Source organism: Macaca fascicularis, chromosome 8 (genome assembly GCF_037993035.2).
Source record: "Macaca fascicularis isolate 582-1 chromosome 8, T2T-MFA8v1.1".
NCBI lineage: Eukaryota > Metazoa > Chordata > Mammalia > Primates > Cercopithecidae > Macaca > Macaca fascicularis.
In genome coordinates, this window is record NC_088382.1 from 68,714,717 (window position 1) to 68,726,947 (window position 12,231).

Consider the following 12,231-nt stretch of genomic DNA (forward strand, 5'->3'; position numbering starts at 1 on the left):
GCCACTGGGCATGGCTGCCATGCTGTTTTAATTACTATAGCTTTGTAATCTATTTTGAAATCGAGGCATGTGATGCCTCTAACTTTATTCTTTTTGCTCAAAATTGCTTTGGCTATTTGGGTCTTTTGTAGTTCTCTTCAAATTTTAGGATTATTTTTCTAAATCTGTGAAGAAAGACATTGGAATTTTGATAGAGATAGCATTGAATCTGTAGGTCACATTGGGTGATATAGATATTTAAACAATATTAGTTCTGTCAGTCTCTCCTGGCCCGCGGGATAGTCGAAGCAGGCCCTGGAGGAGGGGGTGGGAATTTGGGGAACAAGAGATACGAGAAATGGAGACAAGACAGTGCTCTGATCAAGTCTCTTTTAATGGCGGTAATGCAGTGCCTTATATACACTTGGAGGGAAAGGGGTTGGGCCAGAGGCGGAGATGATCTCATCGCAGAGGGCGTGACCAAGTAGGTATTGGTTTCTCTGGTCGAACGTCATGTTGCACCTGCGCTGTCAGGTAGTAATTTTCGTGGGCGCGGGAAAAATAGGTGAAGAAGAAGCAGGAAGAGCGCCATCTTTTATGAGGTATTAATACAAGGAGAAAAGGCAAAGATAGGGAGAAGGCGTGGGGTGGAAATGAATAGAGCTCAGGCGTTCCCAATCGTCAGCTATCATTCGCTATGGCCGGGGCGTGCAGCTCCGGACAGGTCCCCCTTTTAATTATTTTATGATGAGAAAACGACCCCTCGGGAACTGCGCCTGTCTTAGGTTGGGTCAACTCATCCCCACCTTCTAGGCCCGTCATGGGATAAGGCAGCAGCAAGGGCGGCCCTCCTGTCTTAGGCTCCGATGGAGATAGTGTCCTCTTACCCGTCATTGACTGTCCAGTTCAGCACACAGGGGAGGTGGTCTTATTAAGGTAAATAAGACTCACCATTTTCAGTCATCTCAAGGGGATGATAATGGACCTGTATAGGTTTGGCCTGGAAGGCCTCGATTTGTTGTCTGACGAATGCCATAAGCTTATTAAAGATTATAGGCCCGAGAGTGAGAAAGAGTAGAAGAGTAAGTAAAGGACCAAGAAATGGCAGGAGATAGGGGAGAAGTCCATTGAGTCCAGTCCACAAGGGATTAGCGACCAGACCTTTTCTGCGCTCTTCTAGTTCTTCCTGTAAAGTCTTTATCTTATCTCTGACGATTCCGGATTTGTTGGCGTAAAAACAGCACTTTTCATTTCCATGACTGGTCTGGCATTAGGTAAGCTGTCTTGCCCGAGCAAGTCACCTGGGTGATTCTGTCTGACGGAGGTTCAGATACCTGTCCCCCTCTGCAATCACAAGGCTGACCGTATTGTTTTCATAATAATTCTCTTGCCTTACGAGGGTCACCAAAACCTGCATAGACTGTCACTATGTTATATAGAGCGATTATTCTCCAAAGGAATTTCATGTTAGGCTTCATTTTCTGAAAAACAAGAAGGAAAGAACTTCTCAGGGAGATTTATCTTCCCTGGACTGATAATGGTTATGATTTATTTGTCTTACCAATCTTTCAGGCAGCCATCTGGCTGCATCATTTTTTTGTGAGAAGATGCATACTGAGCCTCTTCCCCAAATTAAAACTGGATCGGGGCCATGCCATGAATTATCAAGTGGATCTTTCCATTTTACCATTGCAAACTGTTTTTGAGATTCAGGATGCCAGAAACGATCGGCAGCCGATTTTCCATGACTGTCCAAATTTAAAAAATTAAGGATAAACAGGGCATGATTGAGAATGTTTCTAGGGGTACCCTTCACGGGGTACCAGCTCCCCCCTTTTAATTTTGTGATAACAGTTTTTAAAGATAGATGAGCTCTTTCTATTATACCTTGTCCTTGGGGATTGTAGGGAATACCTGTGGTATGTTTAATTTGTAGGGTATTACAGAATTGTAAAAAGGTTTTGGCTATATAACCAGGGCCATTGTCTGTTTTGATTTGTTTGGGTATTCCTAAAATAGAAAAGCAATGTAATAAATGAGCTATGACATGTTTGGTGGCCTCTCCTGTTTGGAGAGTTGCACTGATGAATCCACTATAGGTGTCTATGCATACATGGATATATTTTAGCTGACCGAATTCTAAGTGGTGAGTAACGTCCATTTGCCAAATTTCGTTGGGGATGAGTCCTCGGGGGTTAACTCCTAGATAGGGAACAGGCAAATACGTTATGCAGTTGGCGCATTGTTTAACTATTTGTCGAGCTTGTTCTCTGGTAAGTTTAAACATGAGTCTTAAGGTTTGGGCGTTTAAATGATGCAAGGCATGTGCTTTTTGTGCTTGTTGCAAATTGTCTGTAGTGACTGTGGCTATGATTTTTGTTGCCGCGTCAGCTGTTGCGTTACCTTGTGTTAAAGGTCCCGGTAATCCTGAATGTGCTCTAATATGCCCAAGAAAAAAGGGAGTAGTCCTTTTTCGAATAAGTTGTTGACATTGTAAAAATAGGTCAGCTGTGTCTGAAATATGTTTAATTTGAGGCACGGTCTCTAAGAGGGGTATTGAATGAGCCAGGTAGGTGCTGTCTGTGTAAATGTTAAGTGGCTGACAAGGAAAAGCTGATAGTGCTGCAATTATAGCTTGCAATTCGACCAGCTGAGCTGATGTATAAGCGGTCTGGAATTTAACGACTACATTATTATAAGTGTAAGCGGCAAGTCCTGTGGAAGATCCATCAGTGAAAATTAATAATGCGTCATTGAGAGGTTCTTTGCTGGTAATATGGGGAAACACAAACGCATGAAGTTTACAAAATTGAATAAGTTTGTTAGGTGGGTAATGGTTGTCAATTGAGCCAGTGTAAGAAGCGCAAGCAATTGGCCAGGCTTCCGTATTTTGTAATAGCCAATGAATGTGTGATTGAGTGTAGGGCTGTATAATGGTAGAGGGTTCTATTCCAAAGTATTTTCTACTGTTTTCTCTTCCCAAGATAATTAGATCAGCTATGGCATCATAATAAGGCAACAAAACCTTTTTAGGGGAGGAGGGCAGGTGTACCCGCATAATGGGATTGTTCTGCCAAAATAGGCCAGTAGGGGTTATTGTTGTGTTAAAAATAAGGAATATTAATGGCTGAGAATAATCAATACCGGTAACAAATTGTGTTGCAATGGCATGTTCTACCTGTTGGAGTGCCATTAATGCTTCTTTAGTAATGGACCTGGGAGATTTTGGATTAGAGTCTCCTTTTAATATATCGAAAAGAGGTTTTAACTCTCCTGTAGTGAGTTTTAAGTACGGCCGAAGCCAATTTATGTCTCCCAGTAATTTTTGGAAATCATTTAAAGTTTTTAAATGATCACGACGTATAACGGCCTTTTGATTAATGATTTTGGGTCCATTAATTTGAAAACCAAGATAGGTGTATGGATCTTGTAATTGTACCTTTTCTGGGGCTATTTGTAGTCCAGCTGCTGCTAACTCTTGTTTGAGTTGAGCAAAGCACTGTAAGACTTGTTCGCCAATTTCTCCTGCTATTAAAATATCATCCATATAATGTATAATATACATTTGTGCCCACGTTTTTCTGACTGGCTCTATAGCAGCAGCTACATATTTTTGACACAAGGTAGGACTATTAGCCATACCCTGAGGTAAGACTTTCCATTGATAGCGTTTCATTGGTTGTTTAAAATTTGTAGATGGAAGACTAAAGGCAAATCTTTTTTGGTCAGCAGGATGAAGGGGAATTGTAAAAAAGCAATCTTTAAGGTCAATAATGATTTTAAAATATTTTTGAGGAATCGCAACCGGTGAAGGTAATCCTGGTTGTAAGGCACCCATAAGGATCATAGTGATATTTACTGCTCTTAAATCTTGTAAACGCAAAGCATGCCTACAAGACCAAAAACCTCATCACCTGGGTACATGGTAGATAAGTAAATAAACTTGGAGGGCAGAGCTCTGCAAGCTGTGATTGAACAAGCCTCCCAAGTGAGTTTCATGCACACTGAAGGCTGAAACTCAATGAGAACCATTGTTTTAACCAATTAAAATACAATCTTCAGGTGGTTCATATACACTGCCAAAATTGAGAAAGCTTGAGAATCACTGAATAATTATTTTCAGATGATACTCGACAAATTTACAAAAACTGCAAACATGCAAGACCCGCCCAGCCATCCGCACATCCACTGGGATCCACTCCCACGATTACCCTCGAGGGAAATGAGACCCTCCTCCGTATCTTGCAGAGGCTTTGCAAGGTTAGAACGGGAGCTAACCTTTAAAATATGCTCTGTCTGAGCGACCGCAGCCATGACTTGAGGATCGACCTCCTTCCTATCTATTAAATCTCTAATGAGGTTCCAATAAGAGAAAATGGCCACAGGAATTTTTTCTGGCCCAAAAGTATTATAATAGTCCTGAAGACAATCCCCTACTCTACGCCATATTTTGATATCAATAGTTCCTTCCTGTGGGAACCAAGGGCAAATATCTTTTACAAAATCAAAAAATTTAAACAAATCATTACCTTTAACCTTTACTCCTCGTATCTTTAAAGCCTCTTTTAATTGTCCTACATATATTTGATGTTGGCTTAATTCTTGTCCCATTTCGGACGCCTCACTTACCTTCGATCCTGACGCGGCAGGTTCCCGCGGTGATCAGTTTAATTCCTTTTGTCTTTGTTAGCGGTCGACCATCCTCCGGCGTCCTCTTCCTCACAGTGTCCCTCGTTTCCAGGTCGCTGTTCGGGCGCCACGTCTCCCGGCCCGCGGGATAGTCGAAGCAGGCCCTGGAGGAGGGGGTGGGAATTTGGGGAATAAGAGATACGAGAAACGGAGACAAGACAGTGCTCTGATCAAGTCTCTTTTAATGGCGGTAATGCAGTGCCTTATATACACTTGGAGGGAAAGGGGTTGGGCCAGAGGCGGAGATGATCTCATCGCAGAGGGCGTGACCAAGTAGGTATTGGTTTCTCTGGTCGAACGTCATGTTGCACCTGCGCTGTCAGGTAGTAATTTTCGTGGGCGCGGGAAAAATAGGTGAAGAAGAAGCAGGAAGAGCGCCATCTTTTATGAGGTATTAATACAAGGAGAAAAGGCAAAGATAGGGAGAAGGCGTGGGGTGGAAATGAATAGAGCTCAGGCGTTCCCAATCGTCAGCTATCATTCGCTATGGCCGGGGCGTGCAGCTCCGGACATCAGTCCTTGAATACTGGATATCTTTCCATTTATATGTGTTGTCTTCAATTTCTTTCATCAATTTCCTATAGTTTTCAGAATCAGATCTTTCACTTCCTTGGTTAACTTTATTCCTCAGTATTGTCTTTCCTTGATGCTATCATAAATGCAGTTGTTTTCTTAATTTCTTTTTTAGATAGTTCATTGTTAGTGTATAGAAATGCTACTAATTTTGGTATGCTGATTTTATATCCTGCAACTTTACTGAATTCATTTATCAGTTTCTAACAGTTCTAACATTGGAATCTTAGAGTTTTCTATATGTAAGATTATGTTGTCAGCAAAGAGAGATAATTTCATTGTTTCTTTTCCTATATGGATGCTTTTTATTTCTTTTACTTGCATAGTTTTTCCGGCTAGGACATCCAGTACTATGTTGAATAGCAGTGATGAAAGTGGGAATCCTTGTCGTTTTCCTGGTCTTAAAGAAAAAGATATTAATTTTTCACCATTGAGTATGATGTTAGCTATGAACTTGTCATATATGGCCTCTATAGTGTTGAGGAACATTCCTTCTTACCTACTAAATTGAGGTTTTATCATGAAAGGATGTTAAATTTTGTCAAATGCTTTTTTCTGCATCTATTGAAATGATCATATGTTGTTTGTCCTTTCTTCTATTAATATGGTGAATCACATTTATCAATTGGCTTAAGAACTGAAACTGTAAAAAATAGGAGGAAAGTTTGCAAACCATACATCTGATAAGAGGCTAATATCAAAATACATAAGGAACTCAAAAAACTCAATAGCAAGAAAATATTTAAACCAGATTTAAAAGTGAACAAAAGACTTGAGTAGACATTTCTCAAAAGAAGACATACAAACGGCCAAGAGATATACAAAAAATGATCAACATCACTAATTATCAAGTAAATACAAATTAAAACCACAATGAGATACCAGCTTACACCTGTTAGGATGCTCATTATCAAAACGATGAAATATAACAAGTGTTGGCAAGGATGTGGAAGAAAAGTACACTCTTGGTGGAAATACAGATTAGTACAGCCATTATGGAAAACAGTATGGAGCTTACTCAAAAATTAAAAATAAAACTATCATACAGTCTAGCAATCCCATTTTTGGGTATGTAGCCAAAGAAATGGAGTTCAGTACATCAGTGAGATATTTGCACTCCCATTTTCATTGCAGAACTGTTCACCACAGCCAAGATAAGGCAGCAACCTAAGTGTCCATCAACAGATGAATGGATAAAGAAAATGTGACATGTATATGCAATAGAATACTATTCAGCCTTAGAAAAGAAGGAAATCTTGTCATTTTTGATAACATAGATGAACTTGAAGAATGTTATGCTAAGTGAAATAAGTCAGGAACAGAAAGAAAAATATTGCACGATATCGTTTATATGTAAATGCTAAGAATGTCAAACTTGTAGGAGAGAGTACAATGGTGGCTACCAGGGATTATGGTCTGAGAAATGTTGGTCAAAACATGCAAAGTTTCAGTTAGACAGGAGGAATCAGTTTTAGATCTATTGCACATCAACGTGACTCTATTTACTAATAATGTATTGTGTATTTCAAAATTGCTGAAAGAATAGGGGTTTGTTGTTGTTTTTTGTTTTGTTTGTTTGTTTTTTGAGACAGGGTCTCACTCTGTCACCTAGGCTGGAGTGCAGTGGCGTGATCTCAGCTCACTGTAGCCTTGACCTCCTGGGCTAAAGGAGGGATCTTCCTGCCTCAGACCCTCAAGTAGCTGGGACTACAGGTATGAACCACCATGCCCGACTAATTTCTGTAATTTTTGTAGAGATGGGATTTCACCATTTTTCCCAGGCTGGTTTCCAACTCCTGAGTTCAAGCGATCCACCTGCCTCCCAAAGTGCTGGGATTACAGGCCTGACGTTCTTACTACAAAAAAATGATAAGTATATGAGTTGAGATACATGTTAATAAGCTTGATTTAATCATAACATTACATTGAACCCTATAAATATAATTGTTGTTTGTCAATCTAAAATTTAAAAAGAGGAGCCCCAGTGAGGAGAAGCAGAATGTGAGGCATCTGAGCTACGCATGTGAATGGTGCTGAGGTGACATGTACCCAGCCCCCGATGCTCCCATCTCTACTGGACTGCAGGAGAGGCAGCAGTCACCTTGGTGCCACAGGTAGGTAAATTATTCTCAGAAGCTCAGTCTGATTTCTGCTTTTCAGCCCTCCCAACAATTTTTTGAGCCAGATATACTCCTTACTCAACTATCTTTGCATAAACTAACTAAAGTGGGTTCCAGGTATGCATTCAGGAACGTGGGTGACACAAGCTGTAAGACACAGCTCAGGTGCTCAAAGACCTTAAGGACTAGTGGAGCAAATCAGAATCATTTTGCTCTGGGATAACAGAATTAGAATTTGTATAGCAATTAATACTTTTTAAAGCACTTGCTTTCATGAGATGTGTAGGGCTTCTGTGACACACAATAACAAATGTTAAAGAAAATCTTTTAGGGCCGGGCGCGGTGGCTCACGCCTGTAATCCCAGCACTTTGGGAGGCCGAGGCGGGCGGATCACGAGGTCAGGAGATCGAGACCATCCTGGCTAACACGGTGAAACCCCGTCTCTACTAAAAATGCAAAAAATTAGCCGGGCGAGGCGGCGGGCACCTGTAGTCCCAGCTACTCGGGAGGCTGAGGCAGGAGAATGGCGTGAACCCGGGAGGCGGAGCTTGCAGTGAGCCGAGATCGCGCCATTGCACTCCAGCCTGGGCGACTAAGCGAGACTCTGTCTAAAAAAAAAAAAAAAAAAGAAAATCTTTTAGGTAGAACAAAAATAATACCAGATAAAAATCTGGATCTACTCAAAAGTCTGAGGAACATCAAAACCATGAAAGATTTTTTTTTTGTGTGTGTGTGTATTTGTTTGGCAGATGAGGAAATTGAGGCCCTTGAGAAGTTAAATGATATGGAAATAAGGTAGTAATTATTGAGATTAGAATTCAGGTCTTATAATTCCTAATTTAGTGCTCTGTCCTCTTAGTGACCATTCATTTGGAGAATGGTCTATTGTGCAGGAAACCCTACAGGAATTATGCTTTTGCATTGCTGAAAAATAGTCAATCAGGCCTTGCTAACTGAGATACTGGACCCACCGACACACAGGTGAAAGGGTTTGTGGCCCATTACTCATCCTTTGAACCATCTCATCTCACTCTAATAGCATGTTTAATGGAAACCTATCACCTAAATGTCAGACATTACTATAACCTCCTTCACTACCTCCTAAAGATCATTATCCATAAGTGTGATAGAGACATTTATATTGACAAAGAAAAATAGAAAGTTGCTCTAAAAGTTTAAATAAATTCTTAATGTATGTTTGAGGAGGATATACAAAAGCTGTGGTAATAAAGTTTCTAATTGCACACTATCCTAATGCAAATGTTCAAGAAGAAGCCTCATTTTTTCATATTGTGTTTGCTTCTTCAACAAAGAGCTTTTCCTGCAATTGCTACAGGTGCTAAAGATAGCTGTAATAAATGTTGACAATTGGGAAAAAAAAAAAGGTGAATTACATAAAATGAGAGTACACAGACCTACGTAATCCGATTTCAGTGGGCCAATCTGGTGCTCCACCAACTAACCACATTTCCCTGTTCTGACTGTAGGAATTGCAGCGATGCCTTTAAGCTGCAGGGTAAATGCATTATTTACTTGACTGAGACTTTCATATTTAAAAGGAAGATTAGGAGGACTGGCAACTGATTTTCCCTTTCTCTTTTAGGCTATCTGCTTCTCAGCTTTCTACCACTTTTTTTTTTCCTCTCCATGTAGCAGGTTTATGCTAGATGAATGAGGTAGAACTCTGGCTCAGGACAGGTTAGAAATACTGCTGACACTAGTAGTTACATATGTATGAAAATAGGAGAAATCAAGGCAATATAATTTGGCTGCATAAATTAACTACATAACTATGGGTCTCTGCATCTTCTGGCCTTTGTTACAAGGAATATTTTTAGCAGTGGTGGGGTTGTGAAAGAAAGGATAGAAACAGGTAACATCTGCAGATACTCACCATGTATCAGATACTGTGCTAAGTATATGTTTTCTCATTAAATTTCACAATAGCTTCTGAGATAGTTACTATTATTATCACTATTAGTTTACATATCAAGAATCCAGGGTTCAAGGACATTTAGTAACTTCAGCAAAGCCTTAAAGTTAGACAGGGGCACCAGGGTTGTGGAGTTAAGTTATACTTCCTATGCTGAGGCTTACTGACAATTTAGCTCCAGGTAAGTCCTCATTAATCAGTTACAGCTGCCACTTCTGGGGAGGGTTCAATGAGACAAAAGGTACCAACATGATCTGAAAATTGTGAAGCATTTATTCATTTCTCAAATGGTATTTACTGAATACCTATGTCTTAGATTCATGGAAGAAAATACATAGTTTCTGTAGTTAAGAAATTAGTAGCCTTAGGAGGAGATGGATGTCTGAACAAATAATTGTGATAAGAGCACAGGTATGGGAGAAGTTTACTAAATGTAATAGGAGAATTACAGGTGCTTGTAGAACACAGAAAAGGCTTCACAGAAATGGCAGCATTTGAGGAAGACATGAAAGACAAGGCCGGGCGCGGTGGCTCATGCCTGTAATCCTAGCACTTTGGGAGGCTGAGGCAGGCAGATCATCTGAGGTCGGGAGTTCAAAACCAGCCTGACCAACATGGAGAAACCCTATCTCTACGAAAAATACAAAATTAGCCAGGCGTGATGGCGCATGCCTGTAATCCCAGCTACTCAGGCAGGCTGAGGCAGGAGGGTTGCTCGAACCCTGGAGGCAGAGGTTGTGGTGAGCCAAGATCGTGCCATTGCACTGCAGCCTGGGCAACAAGAGCGAAACTCCAAAAGAAAGAAAGATAAATGGAATGTTGTCAGTGGACATGACCGAAGAGTGTATGGAATGTTTGGGAAACCATAATAACTTTAGCATTGCTGGGAGTCAGGTGGTAGTTGAGCAGCTTGGGTGAAACAAGGCTAGATAGGCAGGTAGGGGCCAGATCATAAAAGGCCTTGTCAGACGTACAAAGGAGTACACATTTTAAACTCACCTGTGAAGGGGCCAGAAAAGCTGTGGCCAGAATAGAATTCCAATCAGCTTTATATGTTGTCAGTAACTGACGGGGTGGCAGAGTCGGGGATGAATTCAAGGGAGCAGGATTTGAGATTGGGAGAGAAAAACTGTGGATATCTGGACTAGGGAAGGAGCACTGAGTGTCAGGAGAATATGACTGAGAGCAATTTTAGGCTATAAATTTATAAATTTTTTATCACACCGATAAAAGAAAGTCAGAGGCATGTAGGATGACTCATAGGTTCTAACCCGGACGAATGGGTAGATGGTATGTTGGTGTCATCAACCAAGATAGGTAATAGAGAGTAGGCTTGGGGGACTGAGTTCAGAATGATAAATATCGGATGTGAAGATCCAGGCCAGGGTGACATCCAGGAAGAAATATCCAGCACAGAGTCGCACAGCCCTAATGTATGGTTCACCTACCATTTTGAAGAACTCTTTACTTACACATATTCAGAACAAGACTGTAAATTCTTTGTAGGCAAAGACTATCTTGTTAACTGTTGCACATGAAAACCTTCCTAAATATCTAACAAATAAATGTGTTTGAACACAAGAACAGGGTCTCTCAGGTGGATATGAAGCTCTGAAAGTCAGCAAGGAGGTTGCAAATGAAGCTTTGTGTATCCATTAAAGTTACAGCAAGAAACAAAAGGACTTAAGGGAAGATGGTTTAATGAAGGGATCGTTTACAGAGGTGTGGGCATGGTTAAGGGAGCCGAGCTGAATAGGCAGCTGTTCATACCCCTAGGCCCGAAAGGGCAAAGGGAAGATTGAGTTTCAGCAGAGTTTATGAGGTTGGAGCCAGGGAGGGGTGGTCGGGCAGGAGATGTAGTAACATTGGAAACAGCCCCTGTCAGCATAGGGCACCAATACAGGGAGGGGAGAAGGGAGAGAAATATCCCCACTTCTCTTTTCTCTTGCCCTCTCATGTCTTGCTGATGCCTCCTATTGGCCAAATCCACTGGAGGGCAGGGGAGCTCGAGTCAGACAGTCTATGGGAGGCAGTTTCTCCACGAAGCACGCTCAAAGTCAGGGTGGGGAACAGACCTGCAAATAATACGTACAATATAGCAGTAAACATGTACAAGAGACTACTAGTCCGTGGTGAGCTTTCGCTTAGTTCCCAAAGAAGGTAACAATTAATTTCTAAACATTGACTTGCAATAAATTAGCCTTGGATTTCCATAACCAGGCAGCTTCTGCAAACACACTTCCATTTTGGAGCTGTTTCCTTTTGATCAGAGGAAACTCCTTCCTGGAGCCCGGTTGTACACTTGCCTCTTTCATGTATTCATATCCCTGACCACATCAGATATGAGCCAAGATAAGGACTCCCCCTTAGATGTTTGCCCACCTGGAAGATAAATATTTCTTCCTTAGAATCAACTTTTGCTCCCAGAGATAAATTCCGACTTTCTTCCCTCTGTGCTATATACACTTTGGGCCAAACATCCCAGGATTTACCTAGCTTATGTCTGGGGTAAGGGGCGGGATGAGACCCAGTTATGGCCACTAACTTTGTCCACTTGGGAAAAAAAAAAAAAACCTCTTAGAATACTTTTTCTGTGTCTTTATCCTTTTCAAGTGTTTTCTGCTATGGCTGGTAAGGCACAAGAATGTGAAATTAGGACATGGGAGCATGTTCCTTCTTTGGCTGAGTATTGAGTTATCTCAGTACTCAGATGAGCATCTATATCTTAGGGATAATAAACACTAGTTACTCTCCCTCTCTTACTCAGTAACCTGTCTCAACAGAAAGCCTTCCCTTGTTACTGGGCTCCTTCCCCTGTCTGAATTGTTACCTGTTTCAGACATTTCCTTGAGGACAATCATGAAGCCTCTCTAATAAGGCTGTTCTTAGGAGGGTTATTATACCAGATTAGACAGCCACCTCTCACTCTGTTTAAT

General features: G+C 41.1%; 1 long non-coding RNA gene across 1 annotated transcript; it reads right to left on the bottom strand.

Moving 5' to 3' along the window:
* Nucleotides 1–357: 357 nt before the first annotated feature.
* On the bottom strand, nt 358–5,183 carry LOC135964740 (uncharacterized). The gene is made up of 2 exons (XR_010577306.2): nt 4,609–5,183; nt 358–1,460 (listed from the first exon to the last, which is right to left on the bottom strand). It is a non-coding gene; the product is annotated as an uncharacterized lncRNA (long non-coding RNA).
* Between the last annotated feature and the right edge of the window lie 7,048 nt (nt 5,184–12,231).